Here is a 24,748-nt window from a genome sequence, read left to right as displayed (position 1 = left end):
ACTCAACAACACAAGAAACAAGTAGATGTGCAGAAAAAGAAACCCTCTTGTACTGTTGGGGGGAATACAAATTAGTACAGCTACTGTGGGAAACTGTATGGAGGTTCCTCAAAAAATGAAAAATAGAAGTACCCTAAAATCCATCAATCACGCTACTGGGTATTTACCCCAAAACACAAAAACACTAATTCAAAGGGATACATGCACCTCTATGTTTATAGTAGCATTATTTACAATAGCCAAACTATGAAGGCAGCCCAAGTATCTATTGATAGATGAATGGATAAAGAAGAGGTGGTATACACACGCACACACACACACATACACACATACACACACACAAACACACACACACACACACACACTTGAATATTATTCAGCCATCAAAAAAGAATGAAATCTTGCCATTTGCAATAACATGGATAGATCTAGAGAGTATAAGGCTGAGCAAAACAAGTCAGTCAGAGAAAGACAAATACCATATCATTTCACTCACATGTGGAACTTAGGAAACAAAATCAAACAAACAAAGGAAAAGAGTGAGAGAGAGAGAGACAAACCAAGAAACAGACTCATAACTATAGAGAACAAACTGATGGTTACCAGAGGGAATTTAGGTCAGGGGATGGAAGAAATAGGGGATGGGTATTAAAGAGTATACTTACCATGATGAAAAAAAATAATTTTGAAAATGATATACTATAAGAAGCATATAGAAGACAGAGAGCCACCCTGGTCTCCCTATGCAAAGATATCCACTGCTTTAATTTTGACAGATATCCTTCCATTTCTCCTTTCTATGTACATATACATACCTGAAATTACATATTTTATATAGTGTGAAATTTATTTTCATTTCATAATATATTATGAGTTTGTTATTTAAAAAAAACTGGATTTATCAAGGTCCAACTTCTAAACAATTAAGTCCTGGTTCTACTGCCCACCGTTTGTCTAAGGCACACATTCTATATTAGTAGTAATATAATGACTACATTCTATTCCATTGTATGGATATTCTACACTTTATTTAACCAATTCCCTATACTGGAGAGTACAATGGTTATCCATTTTTATTACCATATATTACTTTGCAATATATATCCTTTATCTTCATCTTCGAAAAGTTCTCCCATTACTTGCTTTGAATAAATTTGTTAAATGTGGAATTAATGGGTATATATGGTATAGTGTATACATACTGTTCAGGTTCTTTGTAGATATTGCAGGACAAGCCTGTAAAAGCTGATTCCAAGTTCTACTATGACATAAATATCTAGAGTTCCCATCTCTTCTCAGTCACATCACTAGGCATTAACACAAAGTATTGAGAATCTTTTAAATCTTTGCCAATCTAATGGGGAAAACCAAATTTCACTGTTGCTTTAGTCATTTCTTTCCAGCACATAAAATTCCATGATAGTTAAGGCTTTATTAGAAATACTCTTTATTAACAAAATTAACAGTTTTCATCAAATATTTAAATTATCTGATAATATCACAAAGTATTTTTTTATTTTTACTTACAAAATATTTTTCCCATCTTCCTTCTTTTAACTTTAATAAGTCAATTTTTAATTGGGTATGTCTGTTGTAGATAGACACAAATAATTAGATTATATTTTTACATGCAATTTGACAGTCTTGGTCTTTTAAATTTTTTTTTAATTTTTTAATATATTTTATTTTATTTTTGAGAGAGAGAGACAGAGTGTGAACAGGGGAGGGGCAGAGAGAGAGGGAGACACAGAATCCAAAGCAGCTTCCAGGCTCAGGGTTATCAGTACAGAGCCCAATGCGGGGCTTGAACTCACAAACCATGAGATCATGACCTGAGCCAAAGTGAGATGCTTAACTGACTGAGCCACCCAGACACCCCAAGAATCTTAGTCTTTTTAATAAGGAGACTTTACTCATTTTTATTTACTGGCATGTGGCTTTACGAGATATTCACTGGTATCTTGGAAGCACTGATCTATGTATAGTTCCATTAAGTTATATTTACTTTCCAAAAATATTTTAAACTGACACTTCTCTAGCTATAAACATTAAAATGAAAAATTATATTTAGAGTCCACCATAATTAAAACTAAAATTTTAGCATAATTGTACATACTACTACTTTTCTAATAATCTAACTTTCCATTCTTTATATTTTTCATCTGTTATCATTTTTACCTTAATTTTGTTCTCATGAAAACTATTTTGGGATTTGCATTCAGTTTTATAATCTGATTTGCTGTGTTTAATATATTCCAGTGCTCACTACCAGCCTTCCCATACTCCACAGACATGAGGGAGGCATGTTGATCATACAAAGCTGGGTTTTATTAAACGTGCTTAGCAGAACAGAGCATCACCTAAAAGAGGTCTCAGAAGGGTCTGCTAAAGGGAAGACGAGCCTAGGAAGGAAAGTTTCAAGGTTTCAGAAGCTGGTGTTAGTTATAGAGTTTCAAGTGGAAGTAAGTATGGTCCAGGCAGGAATTGGTCACGATTTATAACTGGGCCAGTTGCTGGAATAATCAGTGGTCTTATCTATGGAATACAAGTCTATGTGGAGTTACTGTGAAGACAGTTTGTCGGTGGTCTTATCAGCTTAGCTGTGGGTCTGAATGAACTGGTGTTAAAACACTCTGGGATCAGTCTTACATTTGGCAGCTTTATAGTCTGTTTTGCCAGCCAATTATGTTTTCTGTTTCATTTATCACTGCAAATCACTATTTTTGCTTCATCTACTTGTTATTTAAAATACACCTTCAAATATTATTTTAAAAAGTATGGGGCACCTGGGTGGTTCAGTCAGTTGGGCTCTGACTTCAGCTCAGGTCATGATCTCACAGTTCATGGGTTTGAATCTCTCATCAGGTTCTGTGGTAACAGCTCAGAGCCTGGAGCCTACTTCGGATTCTGTGTCTCCCTCTCTCTCTGCCCCTCTCCTGCTCGAGCTCTATCTCTATCTCTCAAAAATAAATAATAATATTAAAAATTAATAAAAGTAAAACATTTTCTAAGTTCATGAATACCTGAGTTTTGTTCTCTTTTGTTTTTTTCTGTTGACTCCACCACTTGAAAGATTGCTTATTTGGGTACAAATTTCTTGGTCACAACCTCTTTCCCTCAGAATTCTGTAAATATTATCCCATTGTCTTCTGACATTTAATGATACAGAAAAAGGAACTCTGATGCCAGGATTTTTCTTTTTTCTTTTTTCTTTTTCCTTGAATATTTTAGAATTTTCCTTTCATTCAGAAACTTTGTTGGTATATATTTACATGTGGATTTCTTTTTAGATCTTGTCTGGAGTATAGGAGCCCTATTTTGTCTATAGACACAGACATCTTTTCAACCCAGGAACAGTTTTATCAATTATAGCTCTGATAATTGTTTTTGTTCTATGTATTTATTTTTCCTTTCAGGAATACCTATAATTCCTAGGTTTGCTCATCAATCTCTGTTTTCTACACCTTTCTATTGTTTCTTTCATCTATTCCTCTTTTTCTTGATATTCTGTGAATGTTCCTAGGTTTGTCTTCTCATAACCATTTTAGTTTTCAGTAGTGCTAATTCTGCTCTCACTCTCTCTTAGCAGTAAGGCACACTAGTTGAGAGCACACCCCCTGCATCCCCTGGATTAGAAATCTGGGTTTTTCTCGTAACCAACTCTGTGACTTGAGCTGCATTTCTAATCCTCTCCATACTTTGGTTTTTTCATCTGTAAAATGGAGATAATAATAGGTACTATCTCAGAGTTGAATACGAGTTAATACATTTAAAGCAAAGCTGACACTCAAAAACGATTAACTATTATAATCAATTCTGCTACTGCATTTTCTTTTTTTACAATTATATCTTAATCAATGTGGTATATATATGCAATGGAGTATTACTCGGCAATCAAAAAGAATGATATCTTGCCATTTGCAACTACATGGATGGAACTGGAGGATATTATGCTAAGTGAAATTAGTCAGAGAAAGACAAATATCATATTACTTCACTCATATGAGGACTTTAAGAGACAAAACAGATGAACATAGGGAAGGGAAACAAAAATAATATAAAAACAGGAAGGGGGACAAAACATAAAAGACTCATAAATATGGAGAACAGAGGGTTGCTGGAGGGGTTTTGGCAGGGGGGATGGGTAAGGGGCACCAAGGAATTCTATTCCTGAAATCATTGTTGCACTATATGCCAACTAATTTGAATGTAAATTTTTAAAACAATTAAATTAAAAAAATAAATAAAAATTTAAAAAATTGTAAAAAACAATTATATCTTAATCAGATCTATTTTCCTCTTCATTTTGTCCTCCTATCCTTTCATATCAATCTGTTTTCTATGATTTCTTTTTTTTTTTTTTTTGGTTCACAAATCTTCTTAAATTCTAAAAAACATATAAAATAAATACCTGAAATCTTCTTCTGAACCCCACACTATTTCATTTTCACGGATATGCTCTTCTTCTGAGTCTTTACCAATCATATTTACTCTCCGCTGTTTTATAATCTTTTTCCAAATGTCCTATGTTGAGTTTTGGGATTTTGTCATTAGATGCAGTGAGATTTTCTTTATGGTTTTTATTTAAGGTTGTTCCACTTAGGTCAAATACCAGGGCTGATTGGATCTTCTGTGCTTTTGTTTGTTTTGGTTTGGTTTTTTTAGTGTTTATTTTTGAGAGAGAGAGAGAGAGAGAGAGAGAGACAGAGCGTGAGCCAGGGGAGGGGGAGATAGACAGGGAGACCCAGAATCCAAAGCAGGCTCCAGGCTCTGAGCTGTCAGCACAGAGCCCAACATGGGGCTTGAACTCACAGACTGTGAGATCATGACCTGAACTCAAGTCGGACATTCAACCGACTGAGCCACCCAGGCACCCCTTTTGGGCTTTTGCTTTAAAGGGATAATGGAAGAGGAAGAATATGAAGGGTACAATTAAGGCAACGTGCTGCTTCTGATGTGTCTGTTTCTTCATTATATGTTTTGTTAGAGGTCCCATAAATACATTTTCTCTCAGGTGTTTTCAAGGACTTTTAACATTGTAACTATCTGGGCAAATTACCATCCTATTTAAATTAAGCATCCTTAAAGAGATTAATTCACTGTCTCCAAGCTAAATTCCATGTAACAATTATTGCCTGAGAGATTTCATGAGAGCTCCCAGGTTTGTCAGTGCTTGGTACTAATGATCTGATTCTAGGACTCAGCATCCAACTCGTATCACATAGCCTGCTGGTTGCAGTTTGAGTTAAAAGAACAAAGATGACATCAAAGGTCATGTTTGAACTGTCACTGTGAGTATCTCTGTTCTGCAATGCATTTGTATTTAAGGCTTTGGATCCTGAGATAACACATTTGTTTAGAAAACCATTGTTTCTTCTCAGACTTCTGTATCAATGCCTCTCTCAAACTAATTTTGTGTGTGAGAGAGAGAAAGAATATAGGGAAATAGCCTTTATATTTCATTAAGTCTTTTCAATACAATGCTCTCTTTCATGTAGTTGGAGGCCTGCCTCTGAAATGAAGGTGCCATTGGACACGATCAATCATTACCCTTAGTTAAATTTATCCATAATAATCTTTCAGTTAGCAGGTGTTTTCAATATTACTGACTGTTAAAAGTCATTGGAGGGATATTATGGCAGGATGTGGTGTTAAACTAAGAAAGATACAACCTGGAAAGATAAATTTCCCATGTACTTTTCCATCCAAACTAACCTCTTTAATTTCCAAGGGGCATACCCACCCTACTAGAATCCTAATGCATGGAGGTTAAAGAACATCCTACTAAAGAATGAATGGGTCAACCAGGCAATTAAGGAAGAAATTAAAAAATACATGGAAGCAAATGAAAATGAAAACATGATAGTCCAAACCCTTTGGGATGCAGCAAAGACAGTCCTAAGAGGAAAATACATTGCAATCCAGGCCTGTCTCAAGAAACAAGACAAATCCCAAATACAAAATCTAACAACACACCTAAAGGAACTAGAAAGAACCCCCAAAGCCAGAAGTAGAAGAGAAAGAATAAATATTAGAGCATAAATAAACAATATAAAATAAAAAAACAAACAGTAGAACAGATCAATTAATCTAAGAGCTGTTTTTTTGAAAAAATAAACAATATTGATAAATCCATAGCCAGACTTCACAAAAAGAAAAGAGGACCCAGATAGATAAAATCACGAATGAAAGAGGACAGATAACAACCAACACCACAGAAATACAAACAATTATCAGGGAATACTATGAAAAATTATATGCCAACAAACTGGGCAATCTGGGAGAAATGGACAAATTCCTAGACACCCACACACTACCAAAACTCAAACGGGAAGAAATAGAAAATTTGAACAGACTCATAACCAGTGAAGAAATTGAATCAGTTATCAAAAATCTTCCCATAAATAAGAGTCCTGGGCCAGATACTTCCCAGGAGAATTCTACCAGACATTTAAAGCAAAGCTAATACCTATCCTTCTCAAGCTGTTCCAAAAAACAGAAACGGAAGGAAAGCTTCCGGACTCATTCTATGAAGCCAGCATTACCTTGATTCCCAAACCAGACAGAGACCCCACAAAAAAGGAGAAATACAGGCCAATATCCCTGATGAATATGGATGCAAAAATTCTTAATAAGATACTAGCAAATCGAATTCAACAGTGTATCAAAAGAATTACTCACCATGATCAAGCGGGATTCATTCCTGGGCTGCAGGACTGGTTCAGTATTTGCAAATCAATCAACATGATACATCAGATTAATAGAAGAAAGGATAAGAATCATACGATCCTGTCAATAGATGCAGAAAAAGCGTTTGACAAAATACAGCATTCTTTCTTAATAAAAACCCTCAAGTCGGGGGGCGCCTGGGTGGCTCAGTCGGTTGAGCGTCCAACTTCGGCTCAGGTCACGATCTCACGGTCTGTGAGTTCGAGCCCCGCGTCAGGCTCTGGGCTGATGGCTCAGAGTCTGGAGCCTGCTTCCGATTCTGTGTCTCCCTCTCTCTCTGCCCCTTCCCCGTTCATGCTCTGTCTCTCTCTGTCTCAAAAATAAATAAATGTTAAAAAAAAAAATTAAAAAAAAAAACCCTCAAGTCGGGATAGGAGGAACATACGTAAACATCATAAAAGCCATATATGAAAAGACCACAGCTAATATCATCCTCAATGGGGAAAAACTGAGAGCTTTCTCCCTGAGATCAGGAATATGACAGGGATGTCCACTCTCACCACTGTTACTTAACATAGTGTTGGAAGTCCTGCCTCAGCAATCAGAAACAAGATGAAATAAAAGGCATCTAAATTGGCCAAGAAGAAGTCAAACTTTCACTTTTTGCAAATGACAGGATACTCTACATGGAAAACCTGAAAGACTCCACCAAAAAGCTGCTAGAACTGATAAATGAATTTAGCAAAGTCACAGGATACAGAAAATCAATGTACAGAAATCAGTTGCATTTCTATACACTAGAACAGAAAGAGAAATCAAGAAATCAATCCCATTTACAATTGCACCAAGAACCATAAAGTACCTAGAATAAACCTAACCAAAAATGTAAAAGATCTATATGCTGAAAACTATAGAAAACTTATAATAGAAATTGAGGAAGACACAAAGAAATGGAAAAACATTCCATGCTCATGGATTGGAAGAACAAATAATGTTAAAATGTCAATACTACCCAAAGTAATCTACACATCCAATGCAGTGAGATTTTTTAAGTGACGTATTTGCCAAAACTCAGGTAAGTCAATTTCTCTTGCCCACTTTTTACTTGCTGGAGAATAGATATATACAATGGAATACTACTTGGCAATGAGAAAGAATGAAATCTGGCCATTTGCAGCAAGCAACGTGGATGGAACTGGAAGGTATTAAGCTAAGTGAAATAAGTCAGGCAGAGAAAGACAGATACCACATGTTTTCACTCATATGTGGATCCTGAGAAACTTAACAGAAGACCATGGGGGAGGGGAAGGGGGTAAAAAGAAAAAAAGTTACAGAGAGGGAGGGAGGCAAACCATAAGAGACTCTTAAATACTGAGAACAAACTGAGGATTGACGCAGAGTGGGGGAAAGGGGAAAGTGGATGATGGGCACTGAGGAAGGCACCTGTTGGGATGAGCACTGGGTGTTATATGGAAACCAATTTGACAATAAAGTATATTTAATATAAAAAAAAGATTATAGGTTAGCAGTGGGTTATACTGTCTCCATCCTGGCTTCTAACAGACAGCTCCACTATTCTGAGATGAGGGGTTCTCCTTGCCCGGATCTCTGACATACCAAACCAATCCAATGAATAAAAACCATTTCCCCCAGCATGAACTCCAACAAGCATCTATCTTCAAGTCTCCTCCTTTAACCATAATGTTTTATCTATTGGAATCTACACATCATCATCAACAACAACTACTACTGCTACTACCATGTCTTGAATGCTAACCATGTGCCAAAGCTGTATGAGATACTTTATATATCAAATCTATAAAATAACTCTGTAAGCTAAATATTATTTTCTCCATGTTACAGATGAGGAAACAAGCTCCAGAAGAGTAAGTCACATTGCCAAAGCCTCTCAGGTATCAAGTGGAAGAGGTAAGATTCTAACCCTGCCCCCTCTGTTCATTCATTCCTCTATACCAAGCCATGTCCCTGCCAGCACCTACTCCCTTCTTCAAATTCTGGTATTTTCTAGTAACCTTTTGTGCTAATGAATATAGAAGGATAGAGAGGTGTAATTTTGTCCTTTTGTCATCTTAAAAAATCATTGATTCTGAAGAAAAGAAGATCAGACCTTAGGTCCTGAAGACAGGACAAATGGTTGGTAGGAAAAATCAGTATTTTTCTATCCTTCTTTTTTTTTTTTTCAAATGGGTCTGTTCCATAAGGTAAAGTATGGGTGTGCCAGAAGGGAAGATGAGGAGGTATTTCTTAATCCACCTTCTGCCAATAAACTTTCTTTCTTAAATCTTCTTAGATAGTATAATATAGTTTCAGGATTTTCTTTGCACCTCATAGACATTTCCAACCAAAGTTAGGAAAGGCTATGTCAGAGACAGCTAACCTCACACTATTTTAAACATTGCAATTTTCTATCATTAGGCCCAATTAGAGAGTCTATGAGAGCCAGTGAAATGTGTGGTGCACAGTGACCTTCCCACTCGTCTCCTACACATGAGCCCATTCCAGCATGATAGAAACACGAACCTGGGAACTCACACAGGTTAAATGGGGAAAATTGGCTAAAGGCACGCAGCCACAATTTTTAAAATACCCCATGCATTAATTTGAGGTTAATTAGGAAAATGAGTTTTGTCATAAGGCCAAACACCTCCTCTAACCTGAAGGAATGATTATTCAAAGCATGTCATTCAAGGTGACAGAGAAGACCTAGTGTCACTCAGTTCCTTTCTGGTTGCTGATTGTAATTATCTTTACATGAGCTTTTTATAATTTTCTACTTGAATCATGAGAATTTAAAGAAAAACAGAATAACTAGCATCCATGTTCAGCATTCCTTTTCATATGTGAATCTGTTCCCTAAATATTTTTCCTAGAGAAAATATTAATTAAACTAAAAAGAATGCTGGGAGAGCAGAATATGATCTGGGTTATAAATTAACAACTCATACTATTAAATTATGAGGATAATTTATTAATGAACTAAATGCAATGGACAAAAAAAACGCATTTTACTTCTTCCAGGTCATTTGGTGAAATATTAGAGATTAATTAAGTGTAGCCTAAGAAAGAACATTCTCTAAAAAATTTTTGACTTGATTGTTCAATAACTGAAGCACACTAGTTTCCAGTCATCATAAATCTGTCCTTTATGCTCTTGCTATTAACAATTTAGTACTTGTAACTACAAGTTACTAAAAATATTGAAGGAATTAGCACAGGGTTACAACAGGCGCTGAGAGCTGAAATCCTACACCCAGAAACTGCTGTTGATTTTGAAACCACCCATCATGGCTGAGTCAGTTGTTCATGTGTATCTCTGCTGGGGCGCAATGATCATTTTGTGCCAAATTTGGCAGGTGTCGTCCTCATATTCCAAAATAGGGAGATCAGCTCTCTAAAAATATCTTTCTTCCTTTTTCACACAGGCACCGTATTATTCTGGGAATGAACGCATTACTATCAACAATTGGGTATGTATGTATTCATTTAGCTTTTGTACCGTTCCTTGTTCCAAAAAAAGATTTGTGTTTATATTTTAGGATGGAGCATCTAACCTGATGCCTGGAACATAGTACCCAACAGATGCTGAAGGAATGAATGTTCCAGCAAAGCAACTCAAAATCTCTTTCCCAGGAATTATATTGCAAAATACTCAAAGCCCAAAGCAATTGGCTTATTTTTAAGTATCGTATATTTCTTGTAAATTTCTATTTGTTTCCATATTGCTCATCTTTATGTAGATATTTGACAGTAGTTTATAAAAGTACAGCCTTCTTTGCCATCATAGCCCCTCGGCTTCTGTCCTTCTGACCTTTGTTCTGTATGTATTTCCCTAGGATTCTTCTACCTTTGTTCAAGACATTACCTTCTCCTCAGATGACCTCCTTATTACTCACAACAATCTGAATCATTTATCTCCCAGCTCAAAATTCGCCTCTTATGAGAATCTCTCCCCAGGACCCCACACCCCTCCTCACTGATCTTCACCCCTCAGCACATACACACTAGGTCTGCTCTAGTTGCCCTGATATCTCTAGGGTCCCCTTCAGTTTTCTCAAGCTATTCATGGTTAACATATATTTTATCTCTCCTTAATGATGAATGCCTTCAGGAAAGCACTTGTTCCACTTTTTGAGTACACTTCCTTCCACTGACCCACTGTTGATTTCCCTATGACACATCATGTCATAGACAGTAAGAATTCAATTCACGATTCACTGTTCACACTAAGTTTTGTTCTTAGCAGTTCTTTGGCCAATCCACACAGTCCTTGGATTCTCAGCACTTCGCATCTGGCACATTTTACTAAGTCATAAGCCACACTTTGGTGATATATTCTAAGTGTGGATCTTCTATAAAGCCATCCTAACAGGCCTCACAAGTAATTTTATGTCAAAGAAATGTGTATGTGGGTTACTTTCTATGTCTAGCACTTCCTTCTGCTTGTCCAGTATAACAATAGACCCTTCAAGAGAAAAGGTGTCACTCCATAAAACCATCCATACTCTGGGAGAAAAATAAACCTTTGTATTTTGTTATTGTACACAGTAGAAAATCAACCACTGTCCTCCTCCAAGTTTTCAAATGATCATGCCATGAGAACTCAGTAAGAGCTCTGTAAGTGAGAGTAGAGTGTTCAGATTTTCTTCTAGTGCATGGGAAGCCACTGGAATGCTTTAAGCAGGGTGGGACTTTCTTAAAGGTCACTCAGGCTACAGGATGGAGAACAGCTTGTAGGGGAAGAGGAGGATTGCAAAAGGAAGCCCTAGTGTTGTCCCCGTGAGGATGGCTTGGACCATGTCAATCTTTCCTAAGAGCAGATTGAAAACTGACTGTAAAAAAAAAAAAAGGTGAATAATTACAAATAGGAAATCAAATACATCTTTTTACAATACAGCCTTGGGAAAAAAACAATAAAAGTTGAGTCCACAAGCACAGAAAGCTGGAGCATCCCTTGATTGCTTGTGTGTGAGAGAGCAGAGGGGTGTGCGTACAACTCTAACAGAGCAGGCATGATCATCTATCTGTGCCCTGATGTTTGTCATATGTCACTGCCTTGCTTAGGGTTCAGGAGACTCCTCCATGTACTGGGAAAAGTTGTTAAGTGCTCCTGGCTACATGCCAACATTTCTCCCAGAGCTATACAAGCTGAGAAGGCTAATTATAATCTACATAATATATTTTCATCTCAAGAACCTGCTTACCATCCATCCTGAAACCAGAGGCACCAAGCATGTACAAGGACAAGTTCATGTGTGGCCATGAAGCTGTGCTCTCAACATTCTTCAACCACGTAAGTTAACTAAGATTTAACCTAATATATGTGGGAAAACTATTTTTACAAACGTGAGGGGGATGCAAAATAATATTTACTGATCCCCTCTGTGCCAAGCTCCAATAGCTATTATATATTTTATATTCATTGTCTCATTTATATTTCTCCCATCAAGCCAGTAGAGTAGTTATAACTATCTCCAAGTTATAGAAAAGTAGACTGAAACCCAGAAAAGGCAGGGACATACAGCCAATGAGTGTAAGTGCTTGGATTTGTTTTCAAAGCTCACATTTTAGGGAAGCCAAGTACATAATATAGCTTTGATTTCTCTAAAGGAACAGAGACAAGTTGTTTTTAAAAGTGAACAAATGTGCCTTAAAATAAAATAGCTTTATTTTTGGTTTTGTAAAAGAAATACATCTTCGATGTAAAAAGTTTAAATAATACAGAAATTTTTGCTCCTACTTCATGGCAAGAGCTTCAGTTCAGGGGGAATCCCCAAAGCTTCGGACCCACTGGAGGTCTCACTACACTTCTGTGCCCTCTGCACCCTCAGCTGGAATCCCCATCCAGACTCATCCACACTCCCTTCCCTCTCTGGTAAATCTATAAGCATCCTAAAATTCTTATCCAAATTTCCTTCAAGGCCTTCCTTGCATCCTTCACTTTATCCCCCACCTTCCTCTAACCTTCCCCTAACCAGACAGAATCACTCCCACCTCTGCCTCCGTCACTATGCCTTTGAAAGCACTCCTACTATGGTTTGCTGATTTTGTATCTCTCTCCTCCCCCCGAACTGGGGGCTCCAAGAGGGTAGGGGCAAATCATATTCATCTTCATGCCAAGAGCATAAATGTCATGGCACAACTGCAGTGTAACTTGGAAGCAGGGAAAAATATATCATGTCCATTGTTCCATGGAAAGAGAGCATAATGCAGCAGGCAGGAGCAGGGACTCTGGAGCCAGACTGCCTGGGTTCAAAATCTGGCTCTGCCTTTGCCAGGTACAACTTTGTACAAGTCAATTAACCTCTCCATGCATCAGTTTTCTCATCTGTAGAATGGGGATTACAATAGCACCCACCTCACAGCAAGACCATGAGGATTAAATGACGTAGTATTTGTAAAGAACTTAGAAGAGGACCTGGAACTAAATAAACACTTGTTTTAAATATTTGTTTGAGAAATAAATATTATTCAAGACCTATACCTGTGCCACATCATTCAAAAGAGAAGAAAATACAGCTCAAATTCAGACTCTTGAGCCTGCTTTTTTCCCCTCCAGTTGTTTTCACCAAGTCTGTGTACAGTCAGTGCATAGGGAGTAGTTAACATTGCTCCCTACGTGAAAAATGGGGATTTAGTACCTGGAATTGATTTTAGAGATGACTGAGCTTAAGCTTCTCATTTTATGGGTGAGGAAACCAAGGTGAAGTGGCTGTCCCAGGGCACAAGGCTCATCATAACGGTGCTTCCTTTGCCAACCCAGTGTTCTTTCCACATATTCTCAGATAATACCAGAAAGCCTGAGTATGGTTAAAATTATCTGGGAGAAAGAAAATGTCAGCAAAACTTGCATGAGCACAGGGCCCATGCTGATTAAGCCGCTGTTCTTATTCCAAACAGATCTCATTGTCTTCTGACCAAAGTTGGATTCTACTCCTTCCAGAGAACTACTGGGCCCTTCTCCTTGGATAAAATCACCATGAATTTGAGAAAATGCCCCTAATTGCTTACTGAGTGGCAGGAAGAATTACAGAATGTCAAATTGCCTTGGTGTCATCTGGGGAGAATTTTCTAAATTTTATGCTTCTAGTAGGAGAGTACAGATGACTGTTACTATTACAACAAATGAGAGCATATCAGGGAATAGAATGCAAAATGCACTTCGGGTTTTTTTTTAGTGTTCCAATGACATTGCAAAGAATTTCTCACTCCTAGGGGGATGCTTCAGGCTACACCTCCACCCTCTAAAGATCAAATCCACTCTCTTCCACTCTATCCTCTATTTCAGGAAGATATTTTGAGATGCAGTGAAATGGCAGAGTCAAGGATAGGAACCACTCAGTGGGTTCACATTCAAATCCTCGTACATGCCGTCTAGCCCAAAAGATACAAACAAACAAAATCAAAGCCAGCATGGCCTCTCTTCAGAGACGATTCCTGCTCCTTTGCCTTCTTCCCTTTGACAAACATGATACGCGGCTGGGAAAGTGCCATTTTCATAAATGTTTCATTTCCCCCTCCCCCAGGCACAGCGTTGCTGGAGCATGAATTATGACCAGCCTGGCGGGCAAGCATCTTTCCACAAGCACATCTTTTCTCATTTGCGGTCACGGTCATACCTCCAATGGAGTTGCCGGGGTGAAAGAGCTCAGTATTGGAAAACACTGGCAGCTTCTGCGTCTGCTGACCAATCCCTTGCCGGAGAGTTTACCAGGCAGTTAATTTATGTTCTTTTCTCAAAGCCAAGATGAACAGGGGTTTTCTCTCCTTCCTGCTTGGTTGCAAACATAGGGAAGTCCTGCTGCTGCTGACTTAACCCACTTAGGATTCCGCTTTCAAGCACTATCTCCATTGTGCTATATTTGAACAATAAATTATTGTTCATCCTTTTTTAAAATGGTGAACAACTTCCGTGCTTGCTGAGTGATAATATTTATAATTGTTGCCAACCAGGAGAATCTGTTTATGGGCGTTTCCTACTGTCACTGTAACCACAGCACTGCAGGGGACAAGCAAGGAGAAAAGAATATGATGTAGCCCCAAACACACACCCTCTGACAGCCTCATTCATCTCTCCATGAATTCCTCTCCCTTACACATGCCTGCTTGGTAACATAAAACCATTCATGGAAGCCACTTAATTTACTGAAAGGCCCTCATAAAAATACTCAGAAAAGTAGAAGTCGCTGAAGTGGAAAAATGGAGTCATCTTTAAAAGGAAGCCCTCAATGTGAGGTACAGCAAGAAGCATTAACCCTAAGACTACTGTACTTTTAAAGATGCTGTTTCTTTTTGATTCCCCAGCTTATTGATGGCCCCTCTGCCCACCCAGTTACCCAGTTCAAAACCTTTCTCTTCCTTACTTCCCTCCACTAATCACCAACACAGTCAAGTTCTATGTCTTAAATAGTTCTTAAAAGTATCTTTGCATCCCTAACTTCACCAGTACATCAAATCACCATTGTTTCTCTGCAACAATTGTTCTCGTGGTTCTCAGTATGGGGTTCCCACACCAGTAACATCACTATCACCTGAGAACTCAGAAATGCAAATTCTCAGGCTCCACCCAGATTCACTGTATCAGACACTCTGGGGTAGGCTCCCAGGAGTCTGTGTTTTAATAAGCGCTCTGGCAGGTTCTAATGCCTACTCATTTGAGGACTACCATTCCTTCCCTATTAATGACCTTCCTAAATGCAAATATGCTTATGTCAATTGCCCTGCTTACAACTTGTCAGTGGTTCCCTCTTGCCCTCTAGATAAAATCCTAACTTCCGAGAATAAACATGCAAGGTCCTCTCTTATCAATAAGTTTCCTCCTTTTCTGCTGATACCCTTCCCCAAGCATCCTATTGTCTAGGTATACCAGAGAGCCACCCTGAATGTGCCTGTCCAAGTGCATGCTGCCACCCTGGCTGGGGAAGATATGAAGAGGTCAGAGAAGGTTTTACAGAGGCAGAGTTCCTCATCTGGGTCTTAAAAGAAAGGAGATGAAAGCCATTCCAAGTATGGTCATGGTGCATATAGAGGCCATTGAGGCATTACTGTGCACATAGGCCTATCTATTCTTGTAGGACCCAGTAACTTCTGGGTTCTAGAATTGGAGATGTTTTTGCAGGGGCAAAAGCTCATGTCAACAGATACTCTTTGTAGTATCTATACTCTACACTTTGTAGAACATGACCTGGCACCAATGGCTCTATTCAGGCTGTGGCTGTCATCCACAACTGATAGCGATCCACATGTGACAATAATAAAGCAAAGATACCATATATTTTAGAAGACCTCTTGGGTGACTAGGAACCACCACAAGTTGTAGTTACTATTCAGGAGATTTACTAAAGAGCAATCAAGGCTGAAAAAAAGAGATATAAAACACTGTTAATAGCTTGTCAATGTGAGATAGCACTGGTTGTAAGACCTTGAGTAATGAGTAAACTTTCTGCGTCTCAGTTTTCTCACTTGTAAAATGGAGGTAGTAATGGTACCTACCTTACAGAATAGGAACTGAGATTTTTAAAATTTTTTTTTCAACGTTTTTTTATTTATTTTTGGGACAGAGAGAGACAGAGCATGAACGGGGGAGGGGCAGAGAGAGAGGGAGACACAGAATCGGAAACAGGCTCCAGGCTCCGAGCCATCAGCCCAGAGCCTGACGCGGGGCTCGAACTCACGGACCGCGAGATCGTGACCTGGCTGAAGTCGGACGCTTAACCGACTGCGCCACCCAGGCACCCCGGAACTGAGATTTTTAATGTGGAATACTTAGCACAGTTTGGCATACAATAGGCACTCAAAAAATGTAATCATTATTATCACCAATATTGCAATGCTTGATATTTTATGAGCCTGTCAATGCCACACAGTATGTATTTTCAGAGAAAGCATATATATGGGAATAAAACATGTTCCAGAAATTCTGAAAGCATAATAAGATTCAAATTGCTTATATCAATTAAGTCTTTCATCACTTGTCTCTCTCCAATTCATTCTAGAGAGAGTAGGTCCACTGGAGGACCTCACCAGTGAAGTTAGTTACCCAAGTTCCAAATAATGTGTTCCAAGAATTTGAGATGATCATGGGCCAAGCTTCCCTAAGCTTTATACTATTTACCAAGAATTCCAGCTGTTGAGATGGAGACAGAGATGGGAATATTATCTGATGAGATCTAACTCACAAAATGAAACTCATGCAGGGCACCTGCATGGCTCAGGTCATGATCTCACAGTTCGTGAGTTCAAGTCCCACATCGGTTGAGCTCGTGACACACTGTGGGTGAGCACGAGCCCCCTCAACACAAGCCCTGCTTCAGATGAGCCCCACTTCTCTCTCTCTTCCTCTCTCCCTCTCTCCCTCTGTCCCTTTCCCTCTGCCCTTCATGGGATTCTCTCTCTCTCTCCCTGCCCCTTGCTTACACACACACACTCTCTCTCTCTCAAAATAATAATAATAATAATAATAATAACACTCATGCATAAAGTTATCTGAATAGCTTGGTTTGCTTTTGACCAGGGACAGTATTACTCAACAGTTTTTGATGATGACTTCCATACCTGGAGGCTGAGTTGTTACTAACAAAACTGGAAGTGCTTCAACAAGAGAAAAAGATATCGTTCTCACATCAAATGCCTGGCGCAAGTGCCTTGTTTGAAAAGGTATTTATGATATAATCAAAATCAAAGAACATCACCTCATGTTGTTCTAACAACATATCTTAGGAAAAGATATGAGAAGCAATTACTTACAGTGGGGATTCTTAGTTTCTCCCAGGCTTCCTAAATATACTCTATTCATTTTAGAATGTGAGTTTCCAATTTTGGGATCTATGATTTTGTGATTGAGAGACCTGGGTAATGAAAAGTGAACTGAAGCCACTAATTCCAATAGATGGGACTATCAACAAGAGAACTCATGACTGTATTTAGTCAGAGTTATAAGAGCGATAATGAAAGTAATGACCTAGAAGCAATTTTGTCCCCTTCATCTCAGTAACTGCTTAGGGGTCTTTGCATGAATAGCAAATGTTTATTATGAGATTCCATCTAGCCCTAATTGGTTCAAAAAATACATTTGGCTTCTCAGTAGGATTTGGAGTGCCATAAACAAAGTTACCGAGTTACAGGCTCAAGGATCCTGGCTTTATTTTTTTTTTTTTTTTAATTTTTTTTTTCAACGTTTATTTACTTTTGGGACAGAGAGAGACAGAGCATGAACGGGGGAGGGGCAGAGAGAGAGGGAGACACAGAATTGGAAACAGGCTCCAGGCTCTGAGCCATCAGCCCAGAGCCCAATGCGGGGCTCGAACTCACGGACCGCGAGATCGTGACCTGGCTGAAGTCGGACGCTTAACCGACTGCGCCACCCAGGCGCCCCAGGATCCTGGCTTTAAATGAAGGGGTTGCTAACACACTTATGCACCTTTCCCATGTCCATGGTAACAACTAATGTTTATGGAATGCCAAATCTGTTGTCAACACCATATTAAATACTTCCATGGATCTTCTCCTTTACAGCAAACCTACATGGAGTCTACTATTAATATAAATACTTTATAAATGAAGTAAGTGATGTCTAGAGAGTTTTAACTTGCCCAAGGTACAACAGCTGGTCAGTGTGGAGCTCCAACAGTCAAATCAAGCAGTCTAACTGATGGAGCCCATGCTTTGAATCCCAGGGCTCTACTGCTACCATACTGACTCTGAAAGCCTGGGTTTCTGAGCTAGTTCCTGAGATATTACAGTTCTTCTCATTGATCATCTTTTTCTCCTTTCTTTGGTTGCTAAGAAAGTCAGGACCAATTTTTAGTACTTCCTGGGGAAAGGGCACTTAGCACAGTGGCAAATGGCTTAGCTATGATCAGTCAGATACAGGCCCATATCTCAGTTCCTCCCCTTAACTGCCATGTGAACACAGGCCAGTGATTTCACTTCCTGAAGCCCTATTTCCTTATCTAGAAAACAACATAATACCTGCTTAGGGTTATCATAAGGATGAGATCTGGTAAATTAATGCATGTCATCTTGTCAGTAGACTAGTGGTGATGTGTTTGATGAAAAGAGATCAGTGAGGATAAGCACTGTTTCAAAAACTGCTTGTCTAGTGTTGTGTGCTTATGCACACACTGGGTCACCATGTAAAATGTGTTTGTTCTTGTGAGTTGGAGTCAAAGTTTGAAGGCCACTGTTCTAACCCTCCTCCCTCCCAACATTTCCTCTGAGATCTCTGGGGTTCCTTTACGCCCTCTTTTTTCCCTCTTGCAATGAGAAGAAGAATCCCCTTTTCTTCAGAATTTAAGCTTCCTTGCAGAGACATTAGGAATATACTCACCACAAGAAAATAAACTGTTCTTAACTGGTCCTTTCTGATTTGGGAAAAAGAAACCAAGAACTTTTTCCCTTCGAAGGAAAGCAGCAGATATTTAGTCTGATTCTCAAATGCTGCCCCACAGGCATCCCTGGACACAGAAGCCCAACACAGTCCTCTGACCAAGTGGCTTATTAATAACCTTAAGTATGTAAAAAATTTCCCGAGTGTGTCTGATGATTGGGATCAATGATCTCATCCTATTTCTTTCTGGCTTTCTTGTTTTGTTTTGTTTTAATTTTTTTTTTTATGTTTCTTTAATTTTATTTTGAGAGAGAGACAGAGTGTGAGCGGGTAAGGGGCAGAGGGAGAGGGAGACACAGAATCCGAAGCAGGCTTCAGGCTCCAAGTTGTCAGCACAGAGCCTGCCATGGGGCTTGAACTCACGGACTGTGAGATCATGACCTGAGCCAAAGCCAGACGCCCAACCGACTGAGCCACCCAGGTGCCCCATCTGGCTTTCTTATTTTAATCTCATTCTCTCAACCCTTTCTTGCTTATTCCTTTCCCTCCTCAAATCCTTCTATTTTTCCTTCTAGCCAAATAGCCTATTGGAATGCAAAATGCTAATTTATAATTCTTCATTAAGTATTTTTAACCACAATTACACAAAACCAACATCTTTTAGTTGATTTGAATCAGTACAACTCTTTAGTAATTGAATGGTCATGGAAACTGTAGTTTTGGTAAAAATTGTTTCCACTTTCAATCTGTCATCAACTCATCATCAGAGCATTAAGCTTGCACTGAATTTCCCAAATTCAAGCAGCACCTCTACAAGTGACTTACAGACTGCCCTTTGATGTGCTAATCATGTAGGCTGATAGAATAGTCATACTTTCAGAAGGCATCTTCATGGAAGCAAACAGCTCTATTAACAACCTGAAACACTGAAAGTCATTCTGAGCCAGGAGTACCATTACGTACACAAAACAAGATGAATGGTACAGTACATGAGGCCAAGCAGAATCCCTTCCAATACCGGATGGAAAAGACACCTGATTTAGCATGAATTCAAGAGACAATTGTCATCCTGTGGTATACAGCTACTATTCTTCACTGCAGACTATGAGGGAATGTTTCACTCATGTTAGCTGGGTTTTTTACTTTTACTATAAAAATTATTATTGACAGATTCATTTGGGGTAAGAAATGGTCTTCCAGAAAAGCACGAGGGGATTCAGCAGAGCCCAGGAGCAGATGTGCATTATAAAGCAATATGAGGCATAATGAGAAAAGCATTCGTCCCTATCCCATTAATCATTGGCACTACCTGATAATCAAGAATTACTGACCTCTCCCACCCTCCAGCTAGCAGATATTTGTGTATTGTAATGCACCATGGCCCCAACACAAGCTCAATTCTATGTAATGCTGAGAATCAGCATTTCAGTAACATTAATCTGAACCCTACCTATTCCCTCTTGCATTGCTTATAACACAACTTGTGAATAATATATAAATTCCTTCCAATAGGCAAATGACTGAGTAAATGATACAATCCAATTGACGGACTACTGCGTAAAAATTTTAATTGCCAATTATGAAGATGATTTTAAAATATGGAAAATGCTTTGGAATTAAGATTTAATGATAAAAGCAAAATGCAAAACTGTCAGAATACTCAGCTTACAGACACATAATAATGCGGTTAGATGGAAAGAAAAGGCAAGCTGTTGATACGGAGAATGATAAGCAATTTCTTTTTTTTCTTTTGAAAATACACTCTAATGTTCCTATGATATTTTAATTATAAAAGTTACTTTTTTTATTTTTAAAGATTTTATTTGTAAGCAATTTGAACACCCAGTGTGGGGCTCGAACTCACGACCCCGAGATCAAGAGTTGCATGCTCCACTGACTGAGCCAGCCAGGGGTCCCTAATAATAAAAGCTATTTTAAAATCAAAGCCCACCTCTTAGGAAAAAGTTGGTTACCCCTTACCATGCTTCCATACAATGAAAACTGCATGTGATAAATGCTTAAATGGTTTTTTTGGAGGGTTTTTTTTTTTTTTTTTTTTTTTTTTTGGTTCAAAAATAGGTTGGAATCTGCCAAGGAATCAGCTCACATTATTCAATGTCAGGCACATTTACACTCATATGTATTAGTAATTCCTTTGGTTGACTTTTCCTTGCCGTTGTCATGGCAACCGTTTCCACTGCCATTAGTACCTCTAGGGCCCTGCCTTGTTCACATATTTTTAGGCCGTTTCTCTTGTAACAAAGCAATTAATACTTATGGCGTATCTGTATCGAAGCCCTGGTGACCTGTTCTGTCTCTTGGAACTGCTGAGTATTCGGTTTCCTTCCTTTTTGCTTCTGTAGGTGCTTCTGTTTCTCTTTTTGGTGCTTCTTCTTTTCGCTAACTCTTGCAAGTAAGCCTCTTGACTATTTCTAATTATATCCTATTTGGATTATTTAAAGTTTCGTTTTTTCACATGTCCTCCATGTTTCCCTATCCATTGACACTCATTCCAAAACCAACAAAATAGCACATTTTCATTCATGATCACTTTGGACTACCATCATAGAAGAGAATAAAAATGCCATGCAATAATTGAGACTTTAGAATGATTCTAGACGGAAGATCACATGGCTGTGTAGTCGGGATTGCACACCTCCAGTCACAAGGCATCCACAAAAGCACAAGGTTATCACCTTGCATTTTCTGACAGCTGGAATGAGTCATCTCATAGTCTTCTCTAATGAAGATTAAGGATATTGGCTACCTTTTTTCATGCCAAATTAATTTTCTCTATGCAATGACCAATGTGGTGAGGTTGCTATAAGATGGACTGATTCTTACATTGCTACACAGAGAATAAATGTGGGCACTGTTTGTTAACCAATAACTACTGTCAAATGCCTTTGGCCCTGTGATTCTTGTAGAAATCTCTTCTAAGAAAATTATCTAAAGTGTAGGGAAAAAATAGGTATTTGTTTATTAAAATTGTTTACAATAACAAAAACACTGGGAGCCATCTAAATGTTTAACAGTAGGAAAAAAACATGGCGTATGCACAAGGTAAAATATTTACAGATGATGCATCTATAAAGGCATTGCAAGTGCACGTGGTGTGATACTTTAAATCGTTAATGTGAAAAATCAGGAGGTGAATATGCAAGTATAACTTTGTAAAAAGAATAAACTAAACCACAAACCCCATGAGAACAGGAACCATGTTTATCTTATTTATCTTGTATCTATATAACCTACCATAGTATCTGTAAATATTTGTTGTGTAAGTGGGTGAATGGATAGACAGATGAATATGTGTGCCAAAAGAATGGAAGATAATACACCAGATTTCTAAGAATGACTGTCTTTGGGAGATAACTTTTTGTGCTTTCTAAGTTGTTCCTTACTTAATTGTGTTTTCCATCTTATTAACTTTTAAAGACTTTTTGGAGGAGTTGGATTAATCTTCTCAGCTTTATGCCTTGCATACGGAGACAATACAGAACAAATCTATACCCTTTCTACATAGAACCCTCCAAATAGTGAGAGTCAGTTCGAACAATTTCAAACAAGTTCTGTATGACATGAATTCCCAACCCCACGTAGGGCTTTATCTACTTCATTCTATAAGATTAAATGTTTTTCAAGTAGGTAGAAAAGCTATGTAAACTCTAGAACTCTGTACACATATGAGAATTCTGTACACTAAAATTACCTTTATTGTTTTATAAATTCTCTTCCTAATGCATAGTTCAGATAATTTCCATCATCAAAAATCTTCTTGCCTAATGAATAAAATTCAACCCCTTAGTCTGGCATTCAAGGCCTTCCAAAATCCAGTTCCAAAGTATATCTCCACTTTTATGTTCCATCCCAATGTTACCCAAACTCTGTGCACCAGCCTTGCCAGAGTATTTGCTATTTGTTGTGTATGCAATACAATGTCTTGCCTTCCTACCAGTGCTGACACTGTGCTCTTAGCTTGAACTGCTCTTTTTTCCCCTTTCCTCTTGACAAAATCTTTCAACACCAATTCAAACACCACCTTTTCTGGCCATGAAGATATAATCAATGATGACAATCAGTCTATAGAATGATTACGGTTAAAACCTTTTTACATTTTCAAATACTCAGGGGTTTGATTTCTGCTATCAAATCAATCAAAAATTAAAGTGTCTAATATTCATTGGCATTCTAGTTAGGATCTACTATGAGCAAATCTCATTAATGAGAATAGCCATTTTACCTGGGAAAGTTACACTCAACTTCATCCTGACAGGAGAGTAAGAGTGTGTATGTGTGTTACATAGGGGTTTAGACTCAGGATAAATGTAACCAGCACTCTACAGAGTGTGTGTGTGTGTGTGTGTGTGTGTGTGTGTGTGTGTGTGTGTTGGGAGTGAAGGAGAGTAGCACATACTGACTAGACAGAATTTCCAGGATTGTGGAACCCTTTTATAACATTCTGAGGAGTTACAAAGTTTAAGTCTGGATCACTGATGGTGAGGGAAGGAGAGAACAACAATTTTCCAGCCTGGTGGATAGGCCAAAAAATAGCATGTGGCGTGGGGGGGGGGTTGTAGGGAAGAACGTCAAAAGACATTTATTTCCACCTTTTAAGGCATAGTTGAAAAATTCACCAAAAGATGACATTTTAAAATGTTTCTCTTTTATAATGATTGCCCAAACTAGCCTTCACCCTGCCAATGAGAGCAAATAGGAGATAAAACCACCAACCCAGAAAAACACCAGCTGTCAGAAGAGACTGGCACATGGCAACTTCACTTAATACAGGCACAGAAATGCCTTCACTGGAGTGCCGTGCTCTCTTCTCTCGCTCCTCCTGTGGGGGACACTTCAACACAGCCAAACCATTTTCTCTCGCTTTGCAGTCATCTGTCTGTAGTCTTTTAGAATATTTATTTAATTTCCATTTTTTATAAGTGTTCAAATTTACTTCCTCATCAATAAAAACCATATATAACACCCCCTTCAATTTGTATGAAAATTCATTCAACCAGCTCTCTCCCAATAAAAATGAAGTGCACTTTTCCTCACTTTGTATTTCACTAATTCCCTCAGTAAGTTCTAACAAAATTACACCTATATTTCATCTCCCAATGCCTTTTTTCCACTAATTCATTGGAGGATTGCTAGTTCAAACTATTTCAAGGGACCAGATGATTGATTGATGCTGACTGGTGTTACTCCATCTCTGCAGAAGATTGAACAAAAAGAAATGGAATTAAATCACATCTGAAAGGAAATTCTGAGACAGAAGGAAAAAGCCTCTTAAGTGTATAAATCAATTGTTACAAGAGTTTCTATGAAGGCTATAGAACACCAATCATCAATATTCTTTTAAAAAAGAGTTAAGTGTATTTTTAAAGCCCAACCTCCTTGGAAGAAGTGATCCTGAATGAAAGACTTCTTGATGCCTTATCCTTCACAAAAATTCTATGATTAACAAATACTGTAGTACAGCAGCAGACGATATTTGCCTGCCCAATATCCATGCTTCCCTCTTCCTGACCAACAGACTCCTCTTATGCTTCTAGAGATGGCCATGTAACCTGGCTAATGAAATGTATGCTGAAGTGATTGGGAAAGAACTTCTAAGGAAGATTTACAGAAAGGAACCAGACTCAGCAGTCATCCTCCTTTTACCCTTTGCCCTTTGCTCTTTACCCTTTCCCATTCTTCTGACTCTAGAGATGTAGCCACCATCTTGGAAAT

General features: G+C 38.4%; 2 long non-coding RNA genes across 2 annotated transcripts in view; one reads left to right on the top strand and one right to left on the bottom strand.

Annotated features, from left to right (window-relative positions):
• LOC147574940 (uncharacterized) overlaps positions 1–24,748 on the bottom strand; it is an 86,388-nt gene that overhangs the window by 38,912 nt on the left and 22,728 nt on the right. The window lies entirely within an intron of this gene.
• LOC147574941 (uncharacterized) lies at positions 11,764–14,599 on the top strand. The gene is made up of 2 exons (XR_015242900.1): positions 11,764–11,980; positions 14,214–14,599. It is a non-coding gene; the product is annotated as an uncharacterized LOC147574941 (long non-coding RNA).

Source organism: Puma concolor, chromosome D4 (assembly GCF_028749965.1).
Source record: "Puma concolor isolate L17-30 chromosome D4, mPumCon1.1.hap2, whole genome shotgun sequence".
In the NCBI taxonomy this organism is placed as follows: domain Eukaryota; kingdom Metazoa; phylum Chordata; class Mammalia; order Carnivora; family Felidae; genus Puma; species Puma concolor.
Note: the sequence above shows the minus strand (reverse complement) of the source record. Positions and strands in the feature narration are given on the sequence as shown.